General features: G+C 39.8%; 1 pseudogene; it reads left to right on the top strand.

The window, feature by feature from the left end:
- Positions 1-12589: 12589 nt before the first annotated feature.
- LOC114310903 (MDIS1-interacting receptor like kinase 2 pseudogene) lies at positions 12590-13753 on the top strand (annotated as a pseudogene).
- Positions 13754-14128: the final 375 nt, after the last annotated feature.

Here is a 14128-nt window from a genome sequence, read left to right as displayed (position 1 = left end):
AGACCTCCTTTGCTCGAGCCAAGAGAAAAAAAAACACCACACAAAAAAAACATTTTTTTTTTTAAACAAACCACACTAAACTCAATATCAAGGAGTGAGACCTGGAACACAAGTAGATTATCACATTTAGCCAAAATGGATACTAAGATGAAATAATCCACACATCATGAAACTTGTAAACTTGTAATGTTGAAAAAATGACACTTGAAATCATGGGCAATGCAGATAAAATATCATCAGTGATCATAATCTACATGAGAATGTACAACTCAAAATCCAACATGGGAGCTCACAAAATGAAGGTGTGTGAATGCAGTCCTTGAGAGGCCACTAAGATAGAGTTAATCCTCGTAGTGATCGGATGGCTGGACCTCCACTAAGAGTAACTTAACATCACAGAGAAAAGTCAAACCACTAAGAATCAAAGGGTATTTGTTAAGTAAATGCGGAGGCTCCCCCTCAATCAATTAGTCATTTTTTTTTTATTTTTTCAAACTTTTTCTTTCTTGTGGGCACTCACTGGTGGCATTTACGCTCAAGAATATGGAAACCAAACCAGAGAAGAATGAAATCAATAAGGATGGCCTGGTCGGTGCCTCTGAGGTAGTCTTTTCCTAATACTCGGACTTCAAGGAACTGAGGGAGAAACCGTGGAAGTGAAAACAGATGGTAGATGGTTAAGAGACTCAACATCACCCATGATATACTAGTATCGGTCAATTCCACTGTAAAAGTACAAGAAACACTATTAGTGGTCCATAGAGAACTTTGATCACTTGTGCGGAAACCCCTGCAACAATTTATCTCAATGATGTGTACAGAATGAGATCATGAGGTTAATGAGCGTGGGCATTCAAAATGAGCTATGAATAAAGAACAATGAGATCTTGTAAGCAGCATGAGTAGTGTGCATATAAAGATGTATGCAAGTAAAGCAGAATCAATGACAGTCAGATTATAGCATCCAAGCACACATAAAACCAAACACTCACACCCACTCAAGGAACAAGTAACACTCTAGTGATCGAGCATGACACCCAAGGTCTTTCTAAGGAACTCAAACCGAAGAAGATCAAGGGGTTTTGTAAAAATATCAGCTTTTTGATGCTCAGTGGGTATATGTTCAAGAACAACAAGGCCCTCTTCCACTAACTCTCGAATAAAATGATGACGAATGTCAATGTGTTTGGTGCGAGAGTGTTGAACAGGATTTTTTTAAATGTTTATGGCACTTGTGTTATCACAGAAAAGAGTGAGAGTGTTCTGTTCTATCCCATAATCATGAAGCATTTGCTTCATCCACAGCATTTGTGTACAACAACTCCCTGCAGCAATGTACTCAGCCTCAGTAGTCGAAAGGGAGATGTCATTTTGCTTTTTACTATGCCAGGAAACTAGATTATTCCTAAGGTAAAAACACCCCCCGGATATACTTTTCCTATCATCAGCACATCCTGCCCAGTCGGCATCAGAAAAATTAGTAATTTCAGCTGTAGTATCAGTAGAAAACCAAACCCCATACCCCAATGTCCCATTAACATATTTGATGATGTGTTTGACCGCAAGAAGGTGAGACTCTTTAGGACTTGCTTGGTAACGGGCACAAACACCGACACTGAAGGAAATATCAGGACGACTAGTTATGAGATACAGAAAACTCCCTATCATACTCCCATAAAGGGTAGGATCTACATCAATTCCGGAGGAGTCTTTGGAGAGATGAAGACTGGTGCTCATGGGAGTGTGTGCATGTTTGGCAGACTCAAGACCAAACTTTGACACAAGATTTTTAGCATACTTAGTCTGAGAAACAAACATACCCGAAGGAGATTGTTTAATTTGAAGACCCAAGAAATAAGACAACTCTCCCATCATGCTCATCTCAAACTCATGTGTCATGCAATCTGAAAAATATTTCACAAGATGTTTAGCAGTGGATCCAAATACAATATCATCAACATAAATCAGAGCAAACAAGAATATGAGACTTAGTACGTTTCACAAATAGAGTCTTATCCACACTACCTCTTTGAAAATCATTATCAAGTTGAAAATCATTATCAAGAAGAAAGGTAGTAAGTCTATCATACGAAGCCCGAGGGGCTTGTTTCAACCCATACAAAGCCTTGTCTAACTTGTAAACATGATTAGGATATTTAGGGTCCTCAAACCCTTTTGGTTGCTCAACATATGCCTCTTTTTTCAAGTACCCATTCAGAAAGGCACTTTTCACATCCATTTGAAGCAATTTAAAACCAAGAAAGCATGCAACACCAAGTAAAATACGAATAGATTCGAGACGTGCAACTGGGGCAAACGTCTCATCATAGTCAACACCCTCTACTTGTGTGTAACCTTGAGCAACCAACCTAGCTTTATTTCTAACCGCAGTACCATTCTCATCAAATTTATTTTTAAAGATCCACTTGGTACCTATCACATTCATGTCTCTAGGTCTGGGAACAAGGGTCCAAACATTGTTACGTTCAAATTGACCTGATTCTTCATGCATAGCATTGACCCAACTATCATCTAGCAAGGCCTCTTTAAAATTTTTAGGTTCAATTAATGAAACATAACACATGTGATACCTTATCCCGAATCTGTCTTCGGGTTTTCATTCGATCCGATACACTTCCAATCACCTGTTGGGCTGGGTGATTCAGTTTCACCCTTGCTGATGGTTTGAACTCAGGACTTACAATGACAGAAGCATCAGGAGTGATGTCTCTTTGTGCACTCTTTGGACTTTGACTTACTTGTGAGGATGGTGCTGTCTCAACTTCTTGTGCTTAGACCTCAGCTTCTCTTTGACTTTGTGGTTCAGTATCCAAGATTGGAGACTCACCATTGTCATCCTCATTTGTTGCTGGAGTAGGTGAACCTGTGTCATCTATAACCACATCGATTGATTCCATTAAAGAAGAAGTTCACAGGTTATAGACACAAAAAGCCCTACTTGTGGTTGAATACTCTAGAAAAATACCTTTATCACTTCGGGAGTCAAATTTACCCAAAGGCTCTCAATCTTTGAAAATGTAACACTTACTCCCAAAAGTTTTGAAGTATTTTACATTAGGTTTCAAACCCTTCCACAATTCATATGGAGTTTGTAAAGTGTCGGGCCTTAAATACACGCGATTTATTACATAAACAGCAATATTTAGCACTTCAGCCCAAAACTTTGGAGGAAGTTTCTTGCTAAGGAGCATGACCCTAGCCATTTCTTGAACAACTCTGTTCTTCCTCTCAACCACTCCATTTTGTTGTGGAGTAATAGGTGCAGAAAATTCATGCTTAATTCCATGCATATCACAAAAATCCGAAAACAAACTATTTTCAAATTCACAACCATGATCAGTTCGGATTCTTATGATACGCCCAATGGAAACACCCTGTTCATTTTGGATTTTAAGGAATAAAGCCTGGAAAGCATCAAACGTATCAGATTTTTCCCTTAAAAAATTTACCCACGAAAATCGAGTAAAATCATCAACAGTTAAAAAAATATATCTTTTACCTCCAATACTTTCAGTGCGAGTAGGGCCCATTAAATCCATGTGAACCAATTCAAGAGGACGTTTGGTTGTAAAGCTGTTCACCTTTTTATGAGGGGCACGGGTTTGCTTTCCAAGTTGACATGGTCCACACACATGGTTCAGATTCTTACCCAATTTAGGTACTCCTCTTACAAGCTCTTTGTTGGCTATCTTAGTTAGGTCTTTGAAATTCATGTGTCATAATCCTTGATGCCACAAATCAATGTTACTTATGATGGCAGAGTGACAAGTGAGATCATTAGTAGTAACAATCACATAGCAGTTATCAGATGTGCGAACCCCATGCAAGACCGTATTTCCCTTTTTATCCAAAATTTCACATTTATTTTTTGAAAACAATACTTCATGGTGGGAATCACAAATTTGACTAATGCTCAAAAGATTTGCTTTAAGACCATCAACAAGTAAGGTATTTTCAAGCTTGGAAAGACTAGCAACACTTATAGAGCCCTTACCAATGACTCTAGAAGTGCCGCCATCTCCAAAGGTAACAATTCTTCATTCATATTTTTCAAGGGAGGTGAAGTAGGATTTGTTACCGAACATGTGACGAGAGCACCCACTATCAAGATACCACATGTGTGAGTCACGTGCTTTTAGAGCTGTGTGAACAACTAAACAAGTCAAATGATCTTTTCTCACCAAAATCTTTTTGGTCTTAACAAAATCAGGTCTAGCGGTCTTGGTAAATGTCTTGGCGTTGTGAATACCCTCATGAATCTTGATATTCTACCTAGACATGTAAGGTTGTCTCCTAACCCAAAAAGTATTCAAATTTCTATCCTTTTGAGATACCTTACCTACCACAGAGATGACAAATAAAAACAGGTTTTACCTCCTTTTTGTTGATCTTACCCCCTTTAGGTAGATGAAGACAGGGATCACCCTGGTCTACTTTCAACTTTCCTTTTGCTTGAGTCTTCAGGTCATGTGATGTAGAGGCCTGTCCCTTGTGAGCTGTCGCACCATAGCCTAGCCCACTTTTGTCACAACCCATTTGTTGAGACCCGAGAATGTCTTCTAATGATTTGGAACCTTTGTTCCACATGGCAATTGTGGCTCTAACAATACGGAGTTCTTCATCTTTCTGACAGACTATCTCTTCCAATGTAGCTTGTGACATCTCAAGACTTTCAAGCTTCTCTTCATATGTGGAATACACTTTCAGAAGTTCATTCCTTTCAGTTTCACAGGATAGAAGTTTTTCACATAGGTTTTTCCTGTCACTTGAGATCTTGATGACATTCTGCTTTGCTGTTACAAGTTCTCGTTTGAGCTTGACATTCTCGCTTTCGCATGCTTTGAGCTTGAGAGAGAGTTTGTCATTGATTTTGGACAAATTCAGAGATTCCTCGTAAAGCTTTTTGTAAGCTTGTTGTAGTTCATCACCATTAATCTCCTCATTGTCTTCTGATGATTCATCATCCTCTTTTTGCTCCTCATTCTCCTTGACCTCATCTAATCTAGCAACTAAGGCAGGAAAGTTGCTAGATGGTGGTGAAGGTGAATCTTCTTTTTCATGAAATTGGCTCAGAATTTCCCATGTATCTTTAGCCTTTGTACAGTCAGCAACCCGTTGCTATTCTTCATCAGAAATTGCTCCACGAATAGTAATCAAGACTCTCTGATTGCTCAGATTGTCAGCACTTTCTGTATCTTCTTCAATGGCTTGCCAGCCTTCTGTAGCACGTCCGCGAGGGACCCCGCTACAGTTCGGACTCGATTTTGTTACGGTTCTAAATCCGAACCAAAGAGTCCAAATCCGGCAAATCGTTTTGAGAAAATAGATTTTTTGAAAGAAGTGCCAAACATGGACTGCTTTGCCAGATACAGAGTCGCCACCTAAATATTTTTTATGGGAGAATTTAGGAAACCCTGACTCGGTGTTGAAGGCCACATGTCCGTCATCACCGGAGTTGTCTCGGCTCGGGAGCTTGGGTACGATCGGGGAAGGTCAGCTATGAGCACCCCCTTTCGCCCGGTCCGAAGACCGGCCTCTACTAACCGTGATATCCGTTTTTGAAAACTTTATGTATTCTTAAACCAATTGTTAGCCTAGAATTACTATGTTATGCGCGCAGCAAACAAGTATAGACCAAATCGCCCAAATTGGAACAAAACATTTCATGTTTGTTTTGAAAATGGTTTTCTACTCGCAAGTAGGTTAAAATGCAGATTTTGCCATCCTCAAGTGGGCTTTTAGAAAAGATGATTTTGCCACTATCTAGTGGGCTTAAAACTCACAGTTTTAATGCATTATTCCAATTTAGGTAATTCAACCTCCATCCACAGGCATTCAAGCAGTTATATCACATAAGCAGCTAGCCTTATGGTAATCATACTGTCATGGCAACACTCACACGCATGCGATATGCTAAAGCATAAAAGCTTACCTAGTACTCCGAGCCAAAACAGAAACTAGTCAGTAATCATATGCATGATCCTAGTTCATGTTAAAAATGGCTAATGCAACACATGCAAAGATGCAATCTAAGCAGGCTCGGCTATCCTAAAGATGGCATGTGAAATGCTGCAACTAACAAGTACTCAACTTGGGATTGAAATACAAGTGCAGTTAGCATGATGTGCCGAGCCCGGTGCATGTCAACAAATGCATGAATGCACGCATGCATAGCATAAGGTATGCTAAAATAAATGTGCCCTAATCTACCATCATAAGCAGGTAAATAAAAGAGAAGAAAGAAGTGGAGGTTGGAAGACATGCACACCACGCACACACACTTATTACAAATTTGCCCTCACTCGGAGGGACCAAAATAATAATACAAATTAATTAACTACGCAAGCTAATTAAATATTACAAATTGCTTAATTAATTAACAAATTAACTAAACTAAAAAAAAGTAAACCGCCTCGGGGCGAGGGCCAGATGCAACACATGTTCGGGACTGGCTCGGAATCGCACTGCCATGCATAGTTTGTCTCTGTTTTCCCTGCTCTCCTCCTCTGAAAACTGCCAAAGTCTCAGAGATGCCTCTCAGGACACTGGGGAATATCATCGGCTGGGCAGAATTTCCACCGGCAGTAGCATTTAGTCACCGGCACAAAATAGATCCACCGGCCATCGATTGAATGCCGGTCGGCACTAAATACTGCCGGCCGGCAATAAATTCCTGCAGAACCTGCAACTCACAGCAGCAGAGGGCAAAATCTTGCATGGCAATGCAATTCAAGCAATTTATGCACCGATCACATTCCTTATCATGTTAATGACTCAAAGGAGGACGCGCCCCGATTCTCGGACCACCAATCACGCATTTCCATGCATGATGGCCTAAAGAATCAAGTGTGCAACTTCAATTTCAAAATGCATGCAAACCAAATAAACACACAAGGAGGCCTAACCTCTATCATACTCATCTCAAGAGGCAAGGTGATGCATGCAAGATGCAATGCAACTTAGGCATACGAGCTAAGGATGCAACATGCCGATACAAGCAAACATGCAAGGTAGGCATACAAATAAGCTAAGGATGGTCTTAAACATGAATTAGGCAGCTCTAGTTAGGCCCAAAACAGTGGCCAAAATGCTAAGTACATGGAGGCAAACGACATGCAAACATGCATAGATACATGGTCCAAGACTTAAGCATAATGAAGTGACTTTTCGACGCATTTGAAAGGCACAAACATGGACAATTTGCATGCAAATTTCAGAGGCGATAGGTGATGCAAAACAGCCCCGAAACATAACGAAACGACACTCAACGCATGGAATGAATCCCGAAATGCAAAATTAGGCGCATGAAATGGCTTACAGCTATACAAAGCATGCATAATATGGACATGGAGCATGAAGACAGAAGCAAGGCAGCCCTGAGATAAGCATTTTTACAGTTTATGACATGGCCAAACAGCAAGCAAAGATAGGGCTAAAGTGGCATACAAAAACGGGGCTAACACATGGATTTCAAAGCAAGTAGCACATAGAGTACCCAAACAGTGTTGAGCCCTTCTTCAATGTTGAAGAAGGGCTCAAAATAAGCAACTTCACAGTTTATAACATGCCTCAAAACAGATCACACGCAAGCCAAAAATATTATGCAAAATTATGGCATAAAGAGGGCTAATGAAGGAAGTGCTAGCTACTGTCCTCAAACAGAAAGAGGTCCTCAATCAAACATGAAGAGGACCTCAAAATATGATGATTTGAAGTTTGGGTCGGAGCCCAAAAGTGAAAGAAACTATGGCTTAGATATGATGCAAAAAAAGACTAGAAAAGGGAAGAAGAGGACTCACCTTTGTAGACCAATGAACCAGCAGCTTTTGGTTGAAGTTTGGGTGCTCCTAGCCTCTGCAAATGACCTCCAATGTGCTGGAATGAAGTGTAGGGGTGTGGTGCTATGGATTGGTGAAGAAATGGCCCAAGAACAAGGGTATTTGATGATTGAATGAGAGAGATATGGAGAGAGATCAAGGGTTGTATGTATGTATATCAGATATACATGGTATATCTCTGGTTTTTTTGCTTCAAACCATCCAACCTAGACAAAGGGAGAGGAATGGTGCTTATATAAGGCAAGGGAAGCACTTAACTTACAAGCTAAGTAAAGGGAAAGGGTCAAAGGGGTTCAAGGGGGTGCAAGGCTTCTAGAGGAAGCTAAAACAGCTGGCCAAGCTTCTCCAAGAAGCTTGGCCAAAGGGTTCAAGCTTCTAGAAGGTTAGGGGGGTTCAAAGGCTCACAAGGTGCAAAACAACCACACATGTGCATGGGGGAGTGTGCTGGTGCATTCCAACTGGCACAGCTGGGATGCACCAGGCTTGGAGGGTGCAAATGGTGCAAACCAGCTAGAAAATTTGGTCGTCGGCCAAAATAAAGTGCCGGTCGGCATAATATTTTGCTGGTCGGCAAAATAGATTGCCGATAGATGATGCCAAGGTCACAAAAAGGCCGGTGGGTGTCCAAATTAAAGCCCCGGAAATTAGCTTTCCAATGGTGCAAACCTTGCATTAAAATTCCTTCTGTACAAAAGGTTATGCCCTTTTTCGTGAAGCCGCGCAGATTCGATCCAACCGGGATGATGCCCGACTTCAACTGATCATATCTCCCCCACCCGGACTTGGCTCTAGGAGATTCTTGAGTGCAAAATGAAGCCCTGGAAGTCTTCTTTCCAACGATGGTGGCCTCATAGCTTAAATCCAAGTATGAAATTGAATAAGCCCGATTTAGCGAGGGCTGCTCGATTTTCTCCTACCCGGATTCATGCCGAACTTCTCCCAAACTAGTTTTCTCCTCTCCTTTCCTCTTTTCTTCAACTCCAAAACCCTAAACAAAGTGTTTTGAAAGATTTGCCTCTCTTCTAGCCGAAGAAACTGATTCTTTGCCCTGCACATCTCTCAACACCGAGCAAACCATCAGTAGTGCCCAAGTCTCAAGGGCGGTCAAAAATGGGGTGTCTACACCTTCTGGATCGAAAGCTCTCAGAAACGCCCTTATTCTAATCTTTTAATACAAGTAGTTACTCCCATCAAAGGCGGGAGCATGATGCAGGTTCTGACCATGAGCTAATTCCGCTGGCTTTGGAAGAGGTTGAGTGAAAGTGGACCAAAATGCCATGAAAGCACTATTCCCGTCTTCACCGGATTCAGGTTCTTCGGGTTTTTGCTCCGACCCGCTTTTATCATCCCAAGTCATTGTGTAGACTTTCTTTCAATTCTTTTATGAAGGACATTCAAGGGAAATATGGCCAAACCCTTGAAATTCATAGCACTTGACCTCTTGCCCCTTTACAATCTTCTTTTCAGTTTTTTGAGCAAGTTTTGGTGGAAAAGTTTTGGGTTTTTCATTACTCTTGTCTTTTGAAATAGGGTCTCTGAAATTAGGCTTCTTTTTCTTCAAATATTTTTTAAACTGTTTAGTAAACATAGCCATCATCTCAGACTCTAAATCAAACTCAGTCTCCGGAGTTTTTGCAGCCTCATGAGCACTAGCGAAAGCCACACTATCTTTTTATTTTTTCTTAGAAATCTAGTGGGCTTCATAAGTCTGCAAGTTTCCAACCAATTGATCAAGCTTGAGGGTATCAGCATTCTAAGCCTCCTCAATGGTTGTCACTTTTGATTGGAACCTCTCGGGCAAAGACCTCAAAATTTTTCCAACAACTTTAGCTTCAGGGATTTTTTCACCTAGTGTGAAACAGGAATTCACGATGTCACTGAGTTTTGCATAGAAATCATCAAACGTCTCATCATCTCGCATAAAAAGGGTTTCAAAGGCAGAGGTGAGACGTTGAAGTTTTAACCTTTTAACAGAAGTAGTACCTTCGTGAATTGTTTCAAGAATGTCCCAAGCCTCTTTTGCTACCTCACATGTACAGATACGACGAAACTCTTCAGGTGTGACGGAGCAGAAAAGAGAATTGAGAGCCTTGTTGTTCCAACTCGAGTTTTGATAATCGGTTGTGTCCCATTTATCAAGGGATTTGGGAATCTCAATACTATCAATTGTGACAGTAGGTTCACTCCACCCATAAAGCACACAGTGCCAAACTTTCTCATCGATGGATTTTAAAAACGCTCTCATACGAGCTTTCCAATTAGAATAGTTTGTACCATCGAGTAACGGAGGTCTATGGGTCGAGTTACCTTCACGAATTGAATCCATAACACCAATCACACAAAATCATACTCCTATAGTTTTGATAAAAAACAAAGAGTGACCTGCTCTGATACCAATTAAAAATCCTAAGTGATTCATGATTAGATCAAGATTAAAATATTTTTAATTCCCAATTATTCAAAACATACAATCTAAATCATCAAGCACTTACGAAAGTGATTTAGATTGTTGTTTTCGAAATAAATAATAAATCAACACAAACGATTTTTACGTGGAAAAACCACAATTGAAGAACCTTCAATTGTAATAAAAAACCACGGGCGAAATGCCACTAATCAATCCACTACTGAAGAAAGAAAGATTACAAAGATAACAAAGAAATTACCCAACTCATCCAATTTGTGTTCAAACCTTCTGTAACTCTTTCACCAAGCCTTCGTCTCGGAACTGATTGATCTGAAGTTGAATCCATAACTTCACTTGTCGAATCAACGACTACGTACAAAATCAAACTCCTTTGAAACTCCACGTTTGAATATTCGGAATCCACCGAAGAATAACACTCTTGTATGTATTCAATCAACCTCCTTGATATGTGCTTGTTAATCCATGAGTTTTAATACTCACTTAATTTATCAAGGAAAGCTCACAAAAATACTCCAGAAGAAAACCTTAGAAAACCTCAAAGTAGATCTGAAAACCTCATCCTAGTTTTGGAGTAAAACAACTACTTATAGAAATCTTGGATTTTGAAGCTCGCTCGAGCGAAGCTTCTCTCGCTCGAGCGAGGAACTTAACTCACGTGATTTCCATAAGTGGCTTTGCTCGAGCCACGTATCCTTCGCTCGGGCGAACAAACAACACTTTCAGGTTTTATGTAGACGCAGTCCTTCGCTCGAGCCACACATGCTTCGCTTGAGCGCACATTCATCTCTTTCAGGTTTTTGCCAAACGCAGTCCTTCGCTCGAGCAAGGACTCCTTCGCTCAAGCGAGGAAGACAAATCAGTAAGGAAATTTTACAACTCAATTAACAAAGTTGTTTGCAGGATTGACAAGAACAAGGGACCTAACACCATCGAAAGCTTGAAAACATGAATTGGACTTCCTTCCCAAACCTTGAATTTCTCAATCTCTATGACTATAACTTAACTGGAAGCATCCCCGAGGAAATTGGTACTCTATCAAAGCTCACCTACCTTGACCTCTCACACAACAAAAATCTTGATTGTTTGCTACCTCTTACCTTGGGAAACCTCAGCCACCTAGTACAACTTTACATATATTATACTAATGTCACTGGTCCAATCCCTTCATCTACTGGTCAGTTAAAGAATATGGTGCATACAGATATAGGTGATAATATCCTTATTGGTTCAATCCCTTCATCTATTGGTCAATTAACTAATCTGACCCATCTCTATCTTTCTTCAAATCGACTCAACGGTTTCATCAATCAAGAAATAGGAGTGCTAAAGAACTTGGTTTATATGTCTATACATGATAATAATCTTCACGGTCCAATCCCTTCATCTATTGGTCAATTGACTAATTTGACCTCTCTCTATCTTTTTTCAAATTGACTCAACGGTTCCATCCCTCAAGAAATAGGAATGCTAAAGAACTTGGTTTATATGTTATTGAAGAAAAACATCCTCAGTGACCCAATCCTTTCATCTATTGGTCAATTGACTAATCTGACCTATCTGCATCTTTTTTCAAATCGAATCAACGGTTCCATCCCCGTAGAAATAAAAGATTTGATGCAATTGGCATACTTGAACCTTAGCCATAACCTCTTTACAGGTAAGATCCCATCTTCAATAGGTAAGTTGATTAACTTGAAATTTTTTGATGTATCTTCAAATCAAGTTAATAACACCATACCCGCTGAACTTGGGCTTTCATCCCACATTAAACATCTCGATTTGTCATCAAACCAACTTTCAGGGAAACTACCACCAATTGAAGTTCCCAACAGCTTTCAGTATTTGGACCCCTCTCATAATTTTCTTAACGGGCCTATCCCAAGAGAGCTAGAACAGTCTGAAAATTTGGAGTACTTGAGATTGAATGACAATGATTTGAATGGAACAATACCAACCACACTTGCATGTTTGTCACGATTACAGTACTTAAATCTCTCCCACAACAATCTCTCGGGCGAAGTCCCATGCAGTGTTTACTCCATAAAAGGTCTTGACTTGTCATACAATCCTCTCAACCGTCAAATCCCACAATATGGATATGATTGTCTACTCTATGATTGTCTACCCCATCACAAGCAATTAACAAGGTTACCTGATGTAAAGCCATAAATTCTTGCAAGAAAAGAATAGTGATGCTTACTCTCCTCATTTCTCTCCTTATCACAGTTTTCCTTAGTTTACTTGCATATGCATGTTTTCGTTATCGCAAGACCCACAAAAAAAAAAAGCTAAGGAAAGAGCAATGAAAAATGGGGATATTTGCTCGATAAGGAATTATGATGGAAGAATTGCATATGAAGGCATCATCAAAGCAACAAATGACTTTGACATCAGATATTGCATTGGAACCGGCGGTTATGGCAGCATGTATAGAGCTCAGTTACCAAGTGGCAAAGTAGTTGCCTTAAAGAAACTCCATCGTTTCGAAGCAGAGGAGCCTGCTTTTGATGAGAGTTTTAGAAATGAGGTCCAAATGTTAACTAACATACGGCACCAAAACATAGTGAAGCTTTATGGATTCTATTTGCACAATAGATGCATGTTCTTGGTGTTTGAGCACATGAAAAGGGGAAGCTTGTTTTGTGCTCTGAGAATTAATGTCAAAGCTGTTGAATTAGGATGGACTCAGAGGGTAAACATCGTTAAATCAATAGCTCATGATCTATCTTACCTGCATCTGATTGCAACCCACCTATTGTCCATTGAGACATATCGCCCAACAACATTCTATTGAACTCTGAAATGGAGGCTTTCATTGGCGACTTTGGCACTGCTAGATTGTTATATCCCGATTCATCGAATCAAACCATAATTGCAGGCACCTCTAGATATATTGCCCCAGGTAACAACAGTGTTTTTCCTTTATTCGTATTGATTTTTTCAATAAAAAGCGGGAAAAAAATGGCCTAATTTTTTTAAAAATAATATTAGTGCCATAAATATATAGTGGCTAACAATTTTTTATCCTAATTCAATGATAGATAAATATTTCTCATTGTTTGTCATTAACTTGCTTTAAAATAGGAGGTGAAAATATAGAGTTTCTTTTATTAATCTTTTTGTTTGTGCAGAACTTGCCTACACAATGGTTGTGACTGAAAAGTGTGATGTTTATAGCTTTGGGGTAGTAGCACTGGAAACAATCATGGGAAGGCATCCAGGAGAACTCCTCTCATCATTGGCATCGTCGTCTACACAAAACTTAATGTTAACTGATGTATTAGACTCGCGCATTCTGCATCCAACTAATCCAGTGGTTGTAAGGAACATTGTTCTAGTTGCTATTGTGGCACTTGCATGTGTGCGTTCTAAGCTGAGATCTCGTCCAACAATGCTACGCGTATCTCAAGAGTTGATTGTTTGCAAGAAGACTTTAGCTACACCTTTTCGTGCAATTTCACTATGACAGCTATTGGTTCCAAAAATGGATATTACACAAATAAAGGACTAAGGTTAATGCATGAGTTTCCCATCGGAATAAAAATACCCTTTTTGGAATGTTGATTATCATTTTTTTATGGGTCTTGGGTGTTATATCTGTTATTTACATATGAATTTTTTCCCTACTTTTTTCCAAGTTGCCAGTGTTAAAACCTCTAGCTACTGAATCTGGACTTTAACTAGTGGTAAAAAAAAATGGTCCCTTTTTTTTCCCCCTTTTTTTTGGTCTTCCACAAATCCATACTCAAATAAAAAATCTAAACATGCATAAAATTTCTTATATTTCCCCACAGCAAACTCGTACCACAATGAAAAGAATGTTTCCCCGTAGATTTTGAAG

This window comes from Camellia sinensis, chromosome 1 (genome assembly GCF_055761805.1).
Source record: "Camellia sinensis isolate YWXY chromosome 1, ASM5576180v1, whole genome shotgun sequence".
NCBI lineage: Eukaryota > Viridiplantae > Streptophyta > Magnoliopsida > Ericales > Theaceae > Camellia > Camellia sinensis.
The sequence above is the reverse complement of the archived record's forward strand: the minus strand, read 5'-3'. Positions and strand labels throughout refer to the sequence as shown.